Source organism: Boleophthalmus pectinirostris, unplaced genomic scaffold, assembly GCF_026225935.1.
Source record: "Boleophthalmus pectinirostris isolate CB_2022bp ecotype Guang Dong unplaced genomic scaffold, ASM2622593v1 HiC_scaffold_18, whole genome shotgun sequence".
NCBI classification, from domain to species: Eukaryota; Metazoa; Chordata; class Actinopteri; order Gobiiformes; family Gobiidae; genus Boleophthalmus; species Boleophthalmus pectinirostris.
The window spans coordinates 32680182-32700688 of record NW_026571133.1 but is presented as its reverse complement, the minus strand read 5'-3'; positions in this window follow the sequence as shown (position 1 = coordinate 32700688).

The following is a 20507-nucleotide window of genomic DNA, read 5'->3' as shown; positions in this document are numbered from 1 at the left end:
GCAGCTCATTCCATTAGTAAGCACACAATGAGCGACTAATACATTGAGGTCCCAAAGGCGCAACACAAGGTCAGTGCTGATGAATGCACATACAGTGACAGTATGGGACAATAACACAAACATCTCCTGGATATGGTCCCACTCAGATGATAACATACCATCTCAGAATACTAAAGAGCAGGTCTGAGTCACCAGCAGCCCACACAGAGACCATTACCTTCTGTGCAAATATATCCAGCCTTCCATTACCTCCAGCCATTCTCAATACCACGCTAACTGTACAGTGATAGCAGGGAGAGCAAATAGAAACAGGTTTAGTAAGCCTCTTAGAGTAGAGAGGTGATCCAAAAATACTTTCAAATGCATTGGGTAAACGTCATTAGCATGGATGAGCATAAGTTTAAAACTATTGCAAAGAGCTGCTGTATAAACCAATTAGGCTATGAATCTTTAAAGGTCCTATAAAGCCCAGAATTGACTCTTGTGAGCTTTTAGCTGTGTTAAACTGTTGTTACCTCATCATGATTCATTCACACATGTTTGAGTAACCCTTTATTATTAGTCTGTCTACGTCTCCAAATCTCAAAATGCTCTGTACCACTTTGTGAAGCTGTAGTTTTCAAGTTAACAGCTACCTTTTTCCTTTTGTTCAGCAGAGATAGGTAATCCTGGGACTGAAATTATCCAAATGATTCTAGTGAAGTTGTATAGAGTTTAAAAACACAGTGAAGCCCATCCTGTGTTACCACATGACAGCGTTTTTCGCTTAAAAGAAGAACTCAGCCTAAAAATGCAGGGTTTGTGTTAAATATATGTAAATGAAACAAAACAAAACTCTAGCTATGTTTTTGATGAGGAAACAACATTTTAGAATAGATCAGAAAATAGCGTCATATGGGCCCTTTAACTGACTATATTAGGCATTTTTTAAACCTCAGCATTGCTTCATTTTCAGACTTCAAATAATGTATAATTGTTGTATTTTTGTAATTTAATGAGCTGCCTGCAGACAACAGATGGCATCTCTGGCATATTTATGCTTTAATTACAGATGTTCATTAATATGCAAATAAATACACAAACAAATAAAAGCAATTTAAGTATGAAAACTAAATTGCATGTATATTAATTAAAGCTAAAATCAAGAGCTGTGAGATGTAAGCTGGAGATGCTTTGTAGAGCTTTCCAATTCAAGAGCTGAAATGATCGGAATAGCTGATAGTGATGTCTGGAAACAAGAAGAAGCTCTCCCTTCGTGACATCAGCTGGTGGAACAAAGCATTTAGAGCTAATGGGATAAAATAACTTTGCAATGCTGCTTGTGGATTTTGGCCCATTCAGTATGTGCTTACTGCGTGTTGATTTATTTACTCTGCTCTCTAAATTGAGCCTTAATTGTAAGCATAAGATTATCTCTTTTGCACAAGATAATTACACACGATAATTATGCAATTACCTTTAGAAGTACTATAATGGTTATAAAAAGACTCTAGCATTTGAGTGAAAACTTACCAAAATACTTATGTGACGTGGTTAGTTTCTATTGAAAGAGGATTTTGCTATACAGCATATTACGCTATTTCCTGATCTATGTTTTAATGTTGCTTCCTCATCAAAACACACCTGAACTTGTGTTTTGTTTCATACACACATGTTTAACACACAAATCTTCCATAATTTGGCTGAGTTCTTCTCTCAAATGGAAAATACTACATACTGTACACTTTCAATAGAATAATTTGGATAATTTCAGCCCCGAAAATGCCCATCTCTACTGAACAAAAGGTAAAAGGGTCTGCTAACCTTAAAACTACTGCTTCATGACACCACAAGGTGGAACAAAGCATGTAGACAGACTAATAATAAAGGATTACTCAAACACATGAATGAAACAAAACACAACTGTATGTTTTTGATGAGGTAACAACATTCTTACATGGCACAAAGCTCACAAACTTCTCAAGCTTCAAATTTCTGTAATATAGAACCTTTAATTAAGAGTACGAGTGTTGGAGATTGACAAATATGAATATCTCAGTAACGATTTTGACTATTTTTGAACAATGCTTCATAAAGTAGGTAAAATGTGTCTTGTTTGAGGTTCAAGTATCACACAAAATATGAATGGACCATAAATTAGCCATAAAGGACAGAAATATTACTTTATCCTCTTGTTTGCAAAGATACACTAGATATTTCCATCTCTTTTTGAGGTGATATACTGGATATTTTTATTTTGCAAATCTCCAAAACTACAGCAGTTTATTTTCCACCTCTACTTAAAGGTCCTGTATTACACAAAATGGATGCTTATGAGCTTTAAGACATGTTAAGATGTTTTTACCTCAAAAACATACCTGGAGTTTATTTCATTCACACATGTTTGAGTAACCCTTTATTAATACTCTGTCTATATCTCAAAAGCTAAAAATGCTCTGTTCCTCCTTGTGATGTCATGAAGTGCCGGTTTTGAAGTTTTACCTTTGTTCAGTACACAGTTCTTAGTTTAAGAGAAGAACTCTAAAAAGTCTAAATATGCAGGATTTGTGTCAAACTTGTGAATGAAACAAAGCTAAACTTCAGGTATATTTTTGAACATAGATCAGAATATACAAAATATTTAACTGCACTTTCCGATAAGGCTTTGTGAGTTATTCAAAACCCTACCTACTTTTTGAGCTATTTCTGTGATGACTTGTTGCATTTGGCAGCTCCCGTCTCTGCACCAGTACTGCAACAACAGCTCGGGTTACATAATGAGTATTGAGTGAATGGTTAGAAGCCCCATAGCACACGCTGCCTAGAGCTTTTCCTATACACTTTTATCCTTCTATTCTTTATAAAATTGCTAGGACTGTATAGTTATTCTGCAGCTGACCCTCTACAGCAGCCTCTCTTTGCCTCTGTGCATCCTACTGTGTTTTTAAATGACGGCTTTTGGAGGAATACTAGAGTCAGATCAGTGTAAAAGCATGGAGAAGAGCATAGAGGTAGTGGCACATAAATCTGAAAAGGTTTACACAGAGAAGTGATGGTGTGTCTGAAGAAATATATATAGATTTGACGGACTGTTAAAACAATAGACAGTGTTATTAAGAAGATACATGGGCCAGGAACATCAAATTAAGCAAAGATGGTGATAGAGTTTCGGATGCCAAAAAAATCAAGGTCATTTCATAGTCCAAAGATTTTCTTATATTTGGGCAGTTAATCTTTTGTCATTTTCTTTACCAGCCTTAATGCACCACAGCGGTCTGTCATTGCACCCTTTCTTTTTTCATACCATGTGCCATATTTACATAAACACATTTTATATAAATTTTCTTCTCTTACTTATTTACTTAGATCTGTAAATGGGCCCTTGGATGTTCCACTTTGGGTGGCCACTGCTCCTGACTGGTTGCCTGGAATGGAAGGATGCGCCAAAGGTACCTGTGCTTTATATTTTTAAAAATTACAGACTTAAATATATTAATTTAAAAAGGGTTTATTTATAACACAAAATACACAAAAATGGCATGACACAATAGCTTGGTAATATGATGTAAGTAGCATTATAACTATTTGCAAAGTGAATTGAATGAGAGTTTTTACATTATTTTATATATTATTTTATATTATTTTTTATTATATTTCTTGTTATCAGTGCAACAAAGAAAGCAAAGAAATAATACCTTGTGAAAACAGGACACTTCAATCAACTATGTTATCAAACCAAACTGACCCTAAATAACTTGGTAATAAGACTGTTGACAAAATGGTTAGTATTAGTTAGTATGGGTAGTATTTTCTTCAAAAACTATTTTTAAAATCTGTATGTGCTTATTCTTCATTATTCCAATTACCATGCCATTGCTGCACTATGGTGTAAATGCAGCCTCCATTTTAACAGCTTTGTATCTTGTTTAGTCATTTCATTGTCCTTGTCTCCAAATTACCGCATTGTCGGAGTTCTCAAATTCATCCTCCTGAAATCTTCCAGAAGGGCTGCTCTGAGACAAACTCGTGGGAAGCAGACAAGTCCACTGAGGGTGAAACACTCAGATGCAGGAAAGGTGATAAAAGAGGATAGACATAAAAAGTCAGTGAGCAGAAACAGAGGAGGAGGGAGGGCTGGTGCAGAGCAAGGCTGACAAGTGACTCTGCAGATTAGAAAAATCATGTCTGGTGGAAGACTAAATTAAAACATTAAAATATACAATGTAAAAACTCTAATTTACTGAATGATGCTAAATACTGGTGATTCATCTGCTGAGTCAAACAATACTTTTATCACAATGACAGATTTTGACATTAACTTCAACAACTTTAATTTAAATCACTTTGCAAGCAATTTCTAGTGATGTCTACTGGGCTTGCTTATTGGAAAATTATAAGGGAAAATAATGTCTGTATTGTTTAATCATTTACAACTCCATTTTGACAGGAATGCAACTGCACACTTGCCTTAAGGGCACTGCATTACTGTGCCCCTTTACTCCCCTTTATTCCTCCCACTCCTATTACTGGGTAGGAGTGGGAGGTCCATCACAAATATATCTCCATGGAGACAAGTTATAGGTCAGATCTATGGACAGACGAGTCTTTTCAGAGTGAGATTGCATGTTTTCAAGATATTTTGATTATAAAAACACCTGTAATGGAATAAATCCAAGATAGATAAGTTTAAAGATGAGATATTACACTTCTATAGGGTATTAAACATATTTAGATCATGTTACCTGTGGATGACATATAAAAACTCTTCAGGCATGTTTTTGATGAGGGAACAACATTATAAGTTAGAAAGCTAGAAAAAGTGGATTTTGCATATTACCCCGTACACCATATTTATTTCTGTGGAGACCCTTCCCCCCCAAAGTTGCAAGGCAAGGCAAGGCAAGGCAAGGCAAGTTTATTTGTATAGCACAATTCGTACACAAAGTAATTCAAAGTGCTTTACAGAATAAGAAATACATTAAAATCATAATAAAAACAAATCAAAACATAAATAATCATGAAGATTAAAATAAAAAAAGAGAGACAAATTGGAGAGAAGAGTGCGGAATGAAAACCTTTCAGTTATATGCACAGTTAAACAGAAATGTTTTGAGTCTGGATTTAAACAGCGTCACAGAAGAGGCCTGTCTCACATGTTCAGGAAGACTGTTCCAGGTTTTAGCTGCATAAACCTGAAACGCTGACTCCCCTTGTTTAGTTCTGACTCTGGGCACCAGCAGGAGGCCGGTCCCTGAGGTCCTCAGAGTGCGAGATGGTTCATATGACACTAACATGTCACAGATGTACTTTGGTGCTCGGCCATGGAGAGACTTGTACACAAGCAGAGCTGCTTTAAAGTCTATTCTCTGAGGCACAGGAAGCCAGTGCAGAGACCTGAGCACAGGACTTATGTGCTCGTACTTCCTAGTTCGAGTAAGGACCCGAGCTGCAGCATTCTGGATGTTCTGCAGCTGTCTCACAGCTCGTTTGGAGAGACCAGTGAGCAGACCATTACAGTAGTCTAACCTACTGGAGACAAATGCATGGATAAGTTGCATAGTGCACCTTAAACCATTGCACATTTAAAACAGATGTGCAAAAATATATATGCAAATTTTTAGCTATAATTATGGTTTAGCCTAAAAAGAATTGGAGCCATGCTTTGTCCAACCTTCTGATTTAATTTAAAGTGCTCATTTGCAGCTGACTGTTCACTTCCTCCATCAAATAAAAAGGTGCTGACATCTGGCTCCAGTCTCATCAAACAGATCACTGGACTGAACCTTAGAGCTTATAGAAGAATCCATTTGGACACATTTGGACAGTACATTTCTATTAGATACTTTCTCTGTGTGGGAGTCTCTCGTGTGAGTGGTCCTGTCTGTGAATCCACTGACAGACTATTGGCAGAACACCAGCTTTTAAATTCATGATGACCGGCTTTCTCCAGGGTCAAAAGGGGATCAGATCATGTCGATTAGCCCAGCACATCAAACTAGCCAGGGAGATTTCGACTGACCAATTTGTTTGTACAAATTATTCAAGGTCAGGTATAGGTGATTGTGTTATTGATTTTATTTTAAGATATGCAAATACTGGGGTCATCTTAGTTTAATGTATGCAGTAAGGATAGTGGTAATAAAAGAGATGATTTAGTTTGAGGTGAAATTAAGTTGAAATACTGTTGTCATCAACAAAACTCTTTATTGTAGAAAAAACAAGTAATTTTATTTAATTTAAGATTTGGATTTTAAGATTAATAAACATGTCCCCAAATACGAGATAAACATATTCAGATCAAACATGGCATTTACTGATAACAAATAATTAATTGTTAGCTACAAAAACAATGGACATGATTGCTAAATTGTTTATGTTATAATTTGGTATCTTGGTTCTCAAGATTATTTTTCAATCAGAAGGCAGATAGAGCCTCATATGAGTCTCTCATTTGGGTTGCCTGTTCCAATGGTGAAATCCAATTTAAAGATTCAGAGAACCCAAGGCACTCACTGGTTAAAATAAAAAGCCTTTATTAATTTACGGCATGTCTTAATGGACAACTTACAAAGTCCTGACGCGTTTCAGCCTATGGCTTTCCTCAGGGTGAAATCCAATTGGTTTAAAACTTAAAAGGATAACTTAATCCTCACTTCCTAAACCCCAGACTCTGCAGCTCAGTGAGCTTTCTCATGATAATATGTCCATACTGAGAAAGACAAAATTGGCAACACAGGCTCAGTTGCGATTGTAGAACATAACAAAGCAAGACCTGCATCATTACTTGAGTGTCAAAACCTGCACAATATACATTTTACAAAGTTTTCTTGTCAACTACATGTGTTGCAGAAACAACTCAAGTAGCCCGAGAGTTGTAAAGAAAGGCAGAAGACACTGGATGTCTAATGTAAGAGATGTTCATGTACCATCATAAAAAAACATGAACACTCAACACATTGTGGTATTATTCTCCAGTCAGGTCTGGCCATGGCAAATGTCAACTAGGACTGAGCTGGAGGTGTCCTTGGTACAATAGTGTATGTAATGTAATTCCCCCATTAGTAAGTAGTACTAATTGATGGTCTGTTTTATGCTGTTACGACAATTGATACACCAGACAATTTTCAATAGTCGCTTTAGCATATGGCCCAACATACACTAATAAGTAAAGTATACATAACCAGTGAAGGTCAGTGTAAAGACCCCTCTCCCGGTGGGCTCTTGTTAGTAAAACTGCACTGAATCAATGATGCTATATATAGAAATTGCTGGCTGCGCCAGTGTCAAGGTGATTGCAGATGGTCAAGGTTGGGTTAACTGCAGTCTTAGCTGTTATTTGATCATCAAACAACACAACTGATATTACCTGAAAATGTGTGCTCTCTCAACAGAAAGACCTAATGACTAGCTGACCATGCAAAATGTGTCCCACACTGTGAAATATAGGAAAAATACTACTAATAATAATGAAACTGTTTTATTCTCAAGGGGCTGCAAATTATACCAGGCTAATTGCAAGTTTGTTGCATAAACCATGTGGTGACTTTAATGGAGCTAGTCTGAATTGTTTTTACATCGTGTTATAATTGCCTCTCTTGGGTGGTGCCTATATTTTAGTAATGAATTGCTTTGTTATAAATGTTTCATACAGTTGTACTTATATATATAGCCCATTTGCAAGCACCATTTAAATGCACTGGCAAGCGTAAAATCTTGCCAACTTAAATTAAGAAAATGTTATCTTGCTTTGACTACATGTCACATGACCAGTAAAATTATGGCTTAATAGAACAGGCCTTTTTGTACTTAAAGCTCCTACATTATGCAAAATTGACTTATGTGAGCTTTTAGTCATGTTATAATTTAGTAAACTTAACAAAAACATACCTGGAGTTGTGTTTTGGTTCATTCACAGTGAGTAATAAATTGTTATTATTAGTCTGTGTACATCCAAAGCTTGAAATGCTGTTCCACCTTGTGATGTTAGGCAGTGGTGCTTTTTACCTTTTGTTCAGTAGAGATTGGAAATTCTAGGAGTGAACGTATCTGATTCTAATGAATGTGTATGGATTTTAACAACAATGAAATGCTTCCTGTATTACCTCATGACATCACAAAGTTGGAGTGTTTTGAGAGACTAACCAAATATGCAGGGTTTGTGCATTAAACATGTGTGAATGTAACAATTTGGATGAGGAATTGTTCATACATTATAACATAGATCGAAAATAAAGATGAGAAAAACAACAACTCTCTTCCCTTAAAATAAGAAACTAAATCTTATGTTGCCTGAATCAAGAACAAAGAGACTTTTTTTCCACCAGTAGTTCATTTACTTGTCAAGGGAAATCCTCTCAAATCAAATTAAATGTTCTTAATTTGAGTAATTTGAACTTACCTAGGTATTAGTGCAGTGTTCGCTATTTGATATTTGCCATTGTATTTGTAAGCTAAGAGACAAAGTTGGAACAAATTAGACAGTGGAATAACATTAGAACATCTCATATAACACTTGTATACTGTTTTTCTGCCTATTTGGTGTCATTGTCAACACAATCCCCTCATCTGAACCCAAAATGACTCACTGAGTACATAAACAGAAAACCCAATACTTAGATCTGCTTTTGGTGTGTGTTTACATAGCCAGGAGAAATCTGATAATCACTATTTGGAAGAGAAGTACAATTAATTTTAAAAATAACTCTTTTGTAATCTTAACATTGTCTCTCAGTTTAAGTCTTTGCAACATTAGTTCAAGAGTTGAAGACAATCGTATCTTGTAGACCTCCACCAGGATGCATCTCCAACGACATGTCCCTTACCACTTTTCATTACTTTGCTTTACTTTACAAACAACTTCAAGGACATTTATTCAACAGATTTTATTTGAAGTTTGAAATGAACTTGCTTCGTGCTTGCTTGCTCTACTCTGCTTTCAAGGTTAGTCAACAGCTTAAAACAGCTCACAAATTTAAAAAAAAGATATTTAGCTTTCAACATAGGCCTGCATAAGGGCTTAAACAGCATAGGCATTACCGTGGGTGTAGTTTGTCCGTGAATGTGTTGCCATAGGCCCTGTGTCTGGTTAAAATTGGACACATCGGTAATGGTTAGGAAAAGGTGGACAGTGTTAACGTTTATAAAGTTATGTAGAAACCAGCAACCAGGAAACAGCAGTCTTTTAGCATGACCTCTGTTTGTTTACTTTGAGGACCTGCGGATGGAGGTGATTCATCCTGGTGGAGGTGTGTGGGTTGGGTCCTCTGGATGGAGGTTTGTAGCCATGTCTATCTCCAATACTTTGCCCTTTTCTGCTTAGTGGTCTTGGTAAAATCTAAGCAGTTGTGAAAAATCTGATGGTACTCGGATTACCGTACTCACATCACATATAACAGTTTATGTGACATTTCAATCAGATTTTTTGTGCGCATGTAAACATAGTTATTAAAGGTCAGGAGAGAACATACAAATTGCAAATTGATATTGTTAATCAGCTTGACTGTGTTTACATATGCGCCACTTCAAAATGTACACACAGAACTGGGACTAAACCTGGAACTAAACTTGGACAAGACCATGCCTAAACCAGGACCAGAACAAGACCAAACCAAGTCTACATCAGGACTACACTGACATCAAACCAGGACCAAACCAGCACAAGTGTAAATTTGAGAGTCTGTATGAGCCACTGTACTGTACACATACGCTCTGTTCAGATTACATAACATTACTTCACCTCATGTAACCCACTATAGAGCGTAGTAGTATAGCACGGGAGACTTCAGGACACAGCTCGAAGTGCACTGGACTATACATTACAGTCCAGCGCCATCCTTTTTTAAATAAATAGATCAGGGTTGCTAAAGTATTGATACCCAACCTATGCTAAAACTATTATAGAATCAAGATACTGATACTAACAACATTCCTATTTTTAGAATCGTCTATATCTATTCATGTGTTTGTTTTGTGTTAAATTCGCTACTTCTCAGTCAAAATGTATTTCTTTTATATTGTTAATTGCTATGGCAACGGTCTTAATTTTTCATAATTCTGACACCCATGGCTAGAACTAGTGTAGAACCATATAATAATACAGTACATTTACTTTGTGTTGAAATAACTATTGTAGAAAGAGTTGCTGTTTTTTTTGTTTTTTGATTGTGGTATCAAAATTGGTCAAATCTATTAAGCCTTTTCCTTAATATTGAAATTTTAATAGAGGCTGTCTTCTGTCTTGATACATTGTTGCAGCACCTCTGTCAATATTAGCCCTGTGTGTGTGTGTCCTGTACATCCCCAGCCCGTGTAAGCAGGTTGTGGAGCACTTGTCCTTGTGTGTTTGTGTGTGTGGGAGAATTACCTGCTGAAAACAAACCCGAAAGAGAGAGAGGGATGGAGAGAGAGAGAGAGACGGGCCGAGAGAGCTACTGATGCATTGCAGATAAAACTGCAGTGTGGCCCCTCCCCCTGTCTGTAGAGGCTCCTCTTCTCCTCACTCAGCCGATGGAGATGACATCACCAGAACCCGCTGTCAGCACCCACAGGTATCTCCAGTTTGTCAGACCACGCTCTCCTCCTCCACAGATCCTCAAGTGTACCTCATGAACCCTATACTGGCTCCCTACATATGCGCCCTCAGTGGTCTCTGCTGCTGCTTCAATATTTTCACTAACACTTGAGTTATGTAACAGTTTTCAGAGGGGAACTTCCCATCTGAAAATTCAAGGTATAAAGTGTGTTACTAAGATACAGAATGAATGGACTTCAGTTTTTAATCATATGAGTAATGTTGTAATCTGATTTCCACTTCAAAAACATACCTAAAGTTGTGTTTTGTAGCATTCACGAATGTTTAACACACAAACCCTGCATATTTAGGCTGTGTTCTTTTCTCAAAATGAAAACTCCATACACCTTCACTAGAATCATTTGGATAATTTAACCCTGGAATTGCCCATCTCTGCTGAACTGAAGGTAAAAGGTAGCTGTTAACTTGAAAACTACCGCTTCGTGACATCACAAGGTTGAACAGAGCATTTTGAGCTTTGGAAATGTAGACAGGCTAATAATAAAAGGTTACTCAAATGTGTGAATGAAACAAAACACAACTCCAGTCATGAGGAGGTAACAGCATTTTAAAGCTTGCAAGAGTCAATTTTGTGTAATAAAAGACCTTTAAGTATAGATATTTGAACTGGCGCTAAAGGTGTAATATATAACTATGATACATCACCTGGATTGTTCCACAGTGGTATAAACTTATCCATCTTTCTAATCCAAATACATTTTGCCTTTTTTGCCTCCATTTAACTTGAACAACTTAGGTTCTTTTCAAAGACAATATATATAGTAGGTGATAAATGACCTGTCAACACCCAGGGCCAGTGACAGCTTTGAAGATGGTTTACAGCTGGCAGGCAAAACTTGTCAACAAGGTACATACATCTCTTACTCCCTATTGTCTTAAAAAAAGAAAAAAGTTATTATGTTTATCCATCTGTCTTTTGTTCAGTTTCAGGTGCTTTTATAATCCAGAATGCTTGGTTTGGTGGAGTCATCTTCTGCATAGAAATTGCTACATTTTATGCCATTTTGTCCAAGCAAAACATCTCTATGGAGTAAAAAAAGGTTTTCTACTCTCTCTTACATAGTGTTCCTTTTGTTTTCTAACATATTAGAGATTGTCTTTGAATTTTTGCTGTTTAAATTTGGGATAGTTCTGAAATATATTCAAGTTTTTTACCACTCCTATTATGAGAATGAATAAGGATAATGTATTTTTATCATTAAAAATCAACACAATTGCTACATTGTGCAGAACAGGAACAAGAATATATGAATAATTTGATTTTGACCAAAAAACCCCAGAAGAAAATAGATTTTACCTTTCGCTTCCTAGAAGAAGTGGGAGACATATAGAAAACATTGAGTACAAAAAATGTCCACTTAGGTGATTGATTTTAAAATCTTTTTTTGCAATTCTTGATCCTTAAAGGTGCACTATACATCTTTTCTGGTGGAGGATCTGCTACCTACTTGTCTCCATGGAGATATTATTGCTTTGCCTGGAATGTTCAGTGATATGACATTAAACATATCCATCTAGCGCTAATTCATTATGAGTATTTCTATTGTTCAAAAATATAATTCCTTCTCCACAGATCTGAATTGTAATGTAGCCTGTAACCTGCTTGTCTCCCTCGTGATAGATAATGTGGAACATTCTAGACAAAGCAGGAACATTTTTATGGAGACAAGCAGGTGAGAGACCGTCCACTTGGAATGTTACACCTTTAAACAGCAATTACTGACCATTTTTATTTTTGTCAGTATTCACCCACCCATACTTCTAATCACAACAGAGAAGCATTTTCCATACTTTTTAAAGCTGTCAAAAGTTTTTTAGTTATCACAAAAGTCACCACCCTATTCACCACAGAAGGTCATGGTTAATTATCACAGAGAGAGATCGCTTATTACCTGGGGACTCAGTTTAACCCTTTAGTTGCAGACTGTCCTCTCCTCTAGTCTTAAAAGGCCGGAGGGCAGATTGTCGATTGGTCTATTCTCACAGGACAGTTTGTTGTCAGCTTGAGTGCTGAGTGTGTCCTCTGGGGTAGGGCCCTTGTGCTGGCCCAGGCATCTGAGTTTGCGGATGACTACAGCTCTCTGTCCACCTCAGTGCATTTCACAGCACACTGGATCTATGTTGGTTCATTTTATTTATGAATGATTATGAAGCACCAAGCATACAGGAGACTTCTATATGTCTTAGTTAATGTTTGATTATGTTGTATAGAGTATTTATTTTTACTTTATCTTCAAATGTACCTATATTTCTGGAGTTTACAGATTAAATATGATGTCAGTAATCTGATTTCTCCTCTAACTCTCTCCTCTGTGCTTTGAAGTAGTATAAATTATTTTATGTGCGTAAGCATTTGGCAATAATCAGATCTATATTGGGTTGTCTGATTTTGTGAGGTATCTGATTTTTTCTGGCTATAAAATGGTACTTGCAAGTGGCACAGTCAATACTGGGAATGAATCTATCTTAAATTGTGCACAGGGAAATTATTATAATTATTATTTTTATCTTAGCATCCAATCTAGCTCCTCCTCCTGCACCAAAAAACAGTGTAAGATCCCTTGACTATGCTAAAAAAGAGATTACCTTTTTAAAGATTTGTTTAGCTTTAATGAATCACTAATACCCAGGATTGTGCAGTGACAGGGCCTGTGTAGGGGGTTGTTAGGCTTATTTAAAATTCCTACCTAAATGAATTCCTCCCACCCCAAAACTCCACCAATATAGATCCCCTTGGCCAACAAGATATGCATCAGCAATGTTCCGAAATCCTTTAGGGGAAAATGTAAATCAATGAAGACAGCGCTTCCAACAGCTGCTGAAAATGCAATAATCCTACTGTCTGTACACATATGCACAAAAGCTACGGCAGTGTCTGTACCGAATCTCTTTCTTTTTTCCATTTCTAATTTCAAAAACATACCTGGAGTAGTGTTTTGTTTCGTTCACACATGTTTAACACTCAAAACCTGCATATATTAGGCTTCTGAGTTCTTCTTTCTAACAGAAAACACACTACACTTTTATGTGCATATTGTAACTTCTCCACTCTACTTGTCTCCATGGAGATATCATTGCTTTGCCTAGAAAGTACCATGGTATGACATTAAACATATCCATCTAACATTTATTCAGTATGAGTGTTTCTATTGTTCAAAAATACAATTATTCTCTCTGTGGATAGGGTTGCCTCTATAGATCTGACCTGTAATGTAGCCTACAGTTGTCTCCCTTTTAGATAGATTGGCTTAATCTCTGCCGTGGAACATTCTAGACAAAGCAATAACATCCCCATGATGACAATCAGGTCACAGACCTTCCACCAGAAACACAATGCACTTTTAATAGGACTGTCTGGAATTTTGGACATAGGACCTCATTTCCTAGTTAGCCGGAGTGTTGGAGACATGTGGAGACACTTTTTTAAATATTCCATCCAGTCCTTTATTTGCACAAGTCACTGGTGCTAGGCATAGACTGTATAAAGAAGTGGATTAAGCAAGTGTGACGTCACCCATAGTGTTCACCGTGAATTTGGAGCCAGGCTCTGTCTTATGAATAGGATTTTTTTTGACAGACAAAATAGAGAAAAAAAAATCCAGGATCATGTAGAGGGGGGTTAATACGAACATTTTAAGACCAAAATGACAAGGCTCACTGCAGCAGGTACAGAGAGAGGAGCCACAAGTTCCTTATTTAAGTCAGTTGGAGCCAGCGTCAGAAGAAGCCGAAAGAGCCTCGTGGCGAACTTCCTATTTGGCATGCAGTGGCTAACACATTAGTTACGTCCACTCATATATACGGTCTATGGTGCTAGGCTAGCGCATGTCAATGGCCATAGTTAGCCTGCCACTAAAAACAGTCTTACCCACTCTACAAAGCACCTGAAGCAAATCTATTATTACACCAGACTTTCGATGTGAATGTCTGTGTTGATAGAATAATGTTTCAAATAAAACTAACCTTGCATCGCATGAATCATTCCATGTTGAGGGACTATTTTCGTATATATTTACATCGATAGTCTGGCGTAATAACAGATTTGCTTCGGGCACTTTGTGGAGTGGGTAAGACTGTTTTTAGTGGCAGGCTAACTATGGCCATTGACATGCACTAGCCTAGCACCGGTGACCTCTGCAAATACAAGGACAGGATGGAATATTTAACAATGTGTCTCCACACATCTTGAACACTAACAAGGAAATGAGGTTCTATGTTCAAAATTCCGAACTGTCCCTTTAACTTGAAAACTCAGGTGGAACAGAGCATTTTGAGCTTTGGTGATGCAGACAGACTAATAATAAAGGATTACTCAAACGTGTGTGAGGTAACAATCATAACATGGCTTAAACCTCACAAGAGTCAGTTTTGCATAAGATAAAACCTATAAACCAGAAAGCATTGGACATAGGCTACAAGATGGATGCTTTTATTGCCCCAATGAGATAATGTTATCAAAGTGCAGACAGGCTGTAGTGAATGGGCAGGGCGAGCCAGACACTGCTGTACGGAGAGGAAGGAGGAAGCCAGAGGAGAAATAAGGACAGAGGAAAATGGGGCATTAAAAAATAAGAATATTGCGAAACATATAAACAAGATGAGCTATAAAAATGTGTAGAATGAATGATAGAGAGGGGACAGTTGGTGAGACAGGAGCTGATTAAAAATGTCTAAGTATAGGCGCAGTGTCCCGGCGGCGCTGTATTTATGGTTGTGTCCAGTCATTGCTGTTCTGCTCACCTGCATCAGCCCACACTGTCCTCAATGACTTTCTTATCAGACCAGTGCGCTGTTATGATGCTAGAGGGCAAGAGAGGATTTAACTGGATTCATAGAAGCCAAATTCCAAATAATGAAATGTGTATTGTTTGTAAAGGATGCTCTGTGTTTTGTGTTAAGTTATCTTTGCAAGTTATATGGTTTTGATAGATTTTGGACTAGACTGCACTACTGATTGAAATGATTTGTGGCATTCATAGCTGTAGTTTGGCGTGGATTAGTGCCTTCCAAACAATACCATCTGAATGTAGTTGAAAAAGCTTGGCTGGATGATATCTTTGTGTATTTTTACACCGAGGGATCAGTCTGGCCCCAACGCCCTCCTTTGTGTCTGGAGTCAGAACCAAGCGTAATTGTGCAGGCAGATTTGGTGCTTTTTTTTTTCAGAATGGAAACGAAGAAGCTCATTGGTCATCTATCATTTATATATCACATCAAAATTCTCTCAACCCGATGAGCAGAGTTTAGTGCCTCGTTCATCTGCTATGTTTTTCCAGACCCTGATATTTTTCTTCTTTCTTTTTTCCACTTAAGATGACATATTTGTTTTTATACAGTCACATCATGCGTGTCCCTGATTGGTTCATCCACCTGTCAAGCACGTCCATCTGACGACAGGGAGATTTGCCAGTAACTAGACTCACATCGTCGTAACGTATTGAGGAAGAGTGTATTCTGGATCCCAGGCAATGACTAAGCAGAAATAGAGAGATTAAAGTTTCTGCAACACCCTGCACACTTTTTGGTGAGAAATAATCAGTGAAAGTCATTGGCTGTAAATAAGGATAGAACTGAATTATTTGTTTTTAGTTTATTAAAGATGTGAGTCTCCTAAAAACACATCTTTTTGCACTGGATTTTTACAGATCAGATGTAGAGCTCTTCTTGTTAATTAACTTCAGTAACTCATGTCTTGTGGTTTCTATATTTTAATAGTTGGATTGTGACTTTTATTGTGATAACCTTTGTCTATTCACTGTTTTTGTACGGCATTTGGCCCGCTGTAAAAGTTTTAAAGTGCTTTATAAATAAAGTTGGCATCTATATATCTATAATCTATATCACATGCTAAATAATCCAGTCATTATATAATCGTAAGAACTAAAGAATAACAGCTATAACAACTTTAAAAGCACAATTAAGTAATTTCATTTCAGTCTATATTCCAAAAATGAAAATGGTTTTGTATCTGTTAATTTCACAAAGCTGGACAGATACTAGAGAAATGGTGATATTAGAGAATGGATATGAAAAAATAAAGAATAGTACTGTTGTTTGTTATGTTTTCAATGATTATGAAAGACATGAAGTGACCATATTTCTCTTTGCAATAACACCAACATTAAAAATTAAACATTGTGCCATTTCTGTGCTCAACTTGGCAATACATCTTTGCAGTATCATAAATGGTTCTTGCTTTACAACGAGACCATTGAGTTGCGTTTTTTGTAATGGCAGTAAATTTTGCAGACATGGTGCTTACACGTAGCTGCAGTGGGGGAAATCGCTCATAGGTTAAGTTGCTTTGTCCCTCTGTATTAAACATTTATCATGACACAGACCAGTGCTTCCACTTGATGATGTCAGCTCAATCAAAGGTCACACTCACCTTGTGTTTTTCAGCTCATCCAGCACACTGCTCTTTATAAAAGCACCTATAGTTTATGTTAGGGATCATATAGCTTATAGTGGCCTGCTCTTTGTCACAGCTAATAGGGCTCCAAGGCATTTTTTATATTGGTCTAAATTATGGGTGGGGTTGCCAGAAGGTTTGAAATAATAAGACCCCATGGAGTTAAGATCTATTCTCTTTACATATTTCAAAAAGCATGAAATCATTATGCACAATACTTTATTCAGAATTTATTAAAGTGATCGCATGTAACTTTTTTGACTCCACAGAAATAAAACTAAAACAGTACTTTGGAACCTTGGGAATAAGAAGAGATAAGCCAAATAAGAGTCAGGTTTGTGGAGATACAAGTCAGCTCACAGTAAGAACGCAAACCTTTGTCAGTGCTATAAAAACATGCACAAAGTCAAATAAAACTTACATATTGTGGCTTTTAAGAGTGATTCAGGCCTTAGGGATTTAGATTTGGGTATTAATTAAAGCTGCACTGTGTACTTTTCTGGTGGAGGGTTCGTTCGCAGCTTTCCCCATGAAGATGTCATTATAAAGCTGCAATATTACTCATTTATCGCCACTGATACCAGGCCAAGTTACAGGTCAGATTTTCAAGATTTTGTTGACAATAAAACACCCAATGTGAGATAAATACTATGCTATACTATACTATAATCCTGAATCATTCTTAATAAACAATTGTACTATTTTCTTGCTTGCAAAAGGATTTCTACTACCTACTACTAATTGTCTAAACAAATTGACGTCTCATTGCAAACATTTAAAAATTTCTCATTTTGATGTGATTATGATTAACTTTGCATCCACAGGGCCTAGCAGTGGGATGGGCTCATTGACTTGGTGCAGTGCTATTTGAAAAGGCTCCAGCCCTCTGCAGTGAGCCGTAGCCCGAGCCCAGAACTGATGTAGAGGCTTTTTGGGCCCGGACACTTTCCCCTGTGCCAGCTTGTTTATCACACCACTCCACAGCCGCAGAGGGTGACCAGGAGACCCTCACAGAGAACAAAGGAGAAATATGACTTTGGACCAGACATGGAAAGGTCAGATAATAATAATAATAAGACAGCGACAAAGGACGCAGTAATGAAATATAGACAGTGTTGGGAAGTAACTAAAAGTGAAGTTGAAACAGGGTGGGGCACAAAAATACAGGACTGCATTTAAAACATGTTTTAATGTGAACTTGACCGCAAAAACAATGACCGCAGATAAAACCAAAGACAAAAATCCAAAGAGACGTGACATTGACAATGAACCAACAAAGGGCACAGGAAAACACTGGCGTTTCATTTCTCTTTCCTCGCTTCCTTCTCCTTGATTCCTCTCCTTGATTCTGTAGGAAATGGGTGAGGAAGTCCCACCCACAGAGGAGACAGCAAGGACAGAGGATATAAACTCCTCACGGAGTTTTATTTTCTTTTACCTGATGTCTGCCTCCTGAAGTCTCCCTGATGCTTCCTTCCTTCCATGGTTTTCTTTCAGACACCACTTAATATGGCACATTTAATTGACACCTGAAAAATGGAGGATTGTGGAGGATGTGATGTGACACATTAGGGTGCGGCAAACAATCAGGACAGAAAGAAAAATTCCAAAACACAAGCAGACAGGTCAAATGTGAAATTAAAACACCAAGGGGATACACTAAAAGGAATAAGACACATCAAAACATGCAAAGAAACATGAACCATGACACTGAATACATGAACCAAGAATATGTATTCAGGATACAAATTCTGAGTTAATGCATTCTTGTAGAGTATACTTTTTTCAAATTTTGTGGTATTCAGAACACAATTACTTTTTTTAAATAAAAGGAATGCATTGTGGTACTTGATCATACAATTTAGGCTTCAAACTGCACTGTAGCAGTGAGAAGAATATGAAGCCACATTCTCGTGGAGAGTGCATGTGTGATCTTCTACAATCAGTGACAGAAAATGCATAGAGAAAATCAAGTGCAGTGAAACAAACATAAAGCTACTTTAATGCTATGTAGCATCTTTACTCTTTCATTTAAATGCAACTTGATGTAAACCTATTCTAAGTATTCAGAATACAGTACTCTGATCGGCCCATGTATCGAAATACTTTACTAAACATATTTTAGTGCATGTATTCAATATTCTGTAACTAAATAGATTTGCAAAGTATTCTTTTCATGACTGAATATGGACTAGGGTTGAACGATTTGGATTTTTTTTTTTTTTTCTGACAAGCATTGTGTTTAGATTTGCAATGAGTTTTTTTTAATCAAAGGATTCTCTTGAAAGTTTACATTTTAAACTTGTCCAAAAGACCTGACAAGAACCAAGAAGACAAATAGTGAACTGACAAATTAATGCAAGAGTCACATTTCAGAACATGTTTGTAAAGATGTCAATTACAGGGTCAGCAGTTTTTATGCAGACTAAAACAATATATTTTATTTGTGGGAAAAATTACTACTTCAACTACTTAGTAGTTAAAAAACTGCAGTCTTCGCGATTTACTAATTGCATCGATTCAGTTGTGAGTAATCTTTCAGCCCTTTTAGACTAAGATACTGGTGCTTACAGTAACCTGACGTAAGGGTCTAGCTATTCTAATTTTCATGACCTCATATGACTGATACAACTTTGATGCATTAGTGTCAACTGTCATCCGTCTCTGGCAAGGTAATAACCCAGACAGCCATTAAAAGCTTAGGTAACCCGGTTATTGATGGTGGTTTTTAACTCGTATTTTTTTCGCTAAGTGCAGAGTGACAGAGTGGTAGAGTTGCCGAGTTGCCGAAATCGCCTGCAGCCAGAGTATGGTGCCATGTGAGAAGCGAAGTGTATCTGGTGTAAATGTAGAGTTGGTTTATGGATTTATTGGAAGTAGCAATATCTCAAAAGGCAAAAATGTACACTATAATGAATGGACTGCCTTGAAATAAACAGTTTTAGTGATACTATTAAGAAGACATAGCCTACTGTGTGATCTCACGGGGCATACATCACTGCATGAATGGGTCTCCATTAAGGCTCATGACATGGGAGGAAATGGCCTGTGGATTGACAGAATTAAACAAATGGAATAAAAGCAGGGACATTCACAACATCCTGATGCAGCTGTTTCTGCGTGATTGGTAATCGTTAACACTGACCCAAATGACCCCAGATTAGAGTAAAGCATTCAGAATGATAGAGGATCAATAAACTGTTTACGAGACCAAGTGACCAGAAAAGCATCTTTACACTGAAGCCACTGTTAGTGGGAAGCACACTGCGTTAATGGAACAATAGATAATGTATTAGCTAAGTATAGACAGAATGTTGAACACTGAGTGCAAGTTTATCACTATTTATTTTTTAGACGTGTGTTTAGTTGTTCTAATATGTCTTTTTTAACTCTTCAGAGACTACTTTATCAATGTTGTGAGTATTTCCTCATTTGTTCGAGTGGGAGTTGAGGAAATGGTTCAGAATCTGAAGAGCGCTGTCTCTGGTGCTGAAATGTGAACGTAAACGCCTGCGTAGTCCTGTG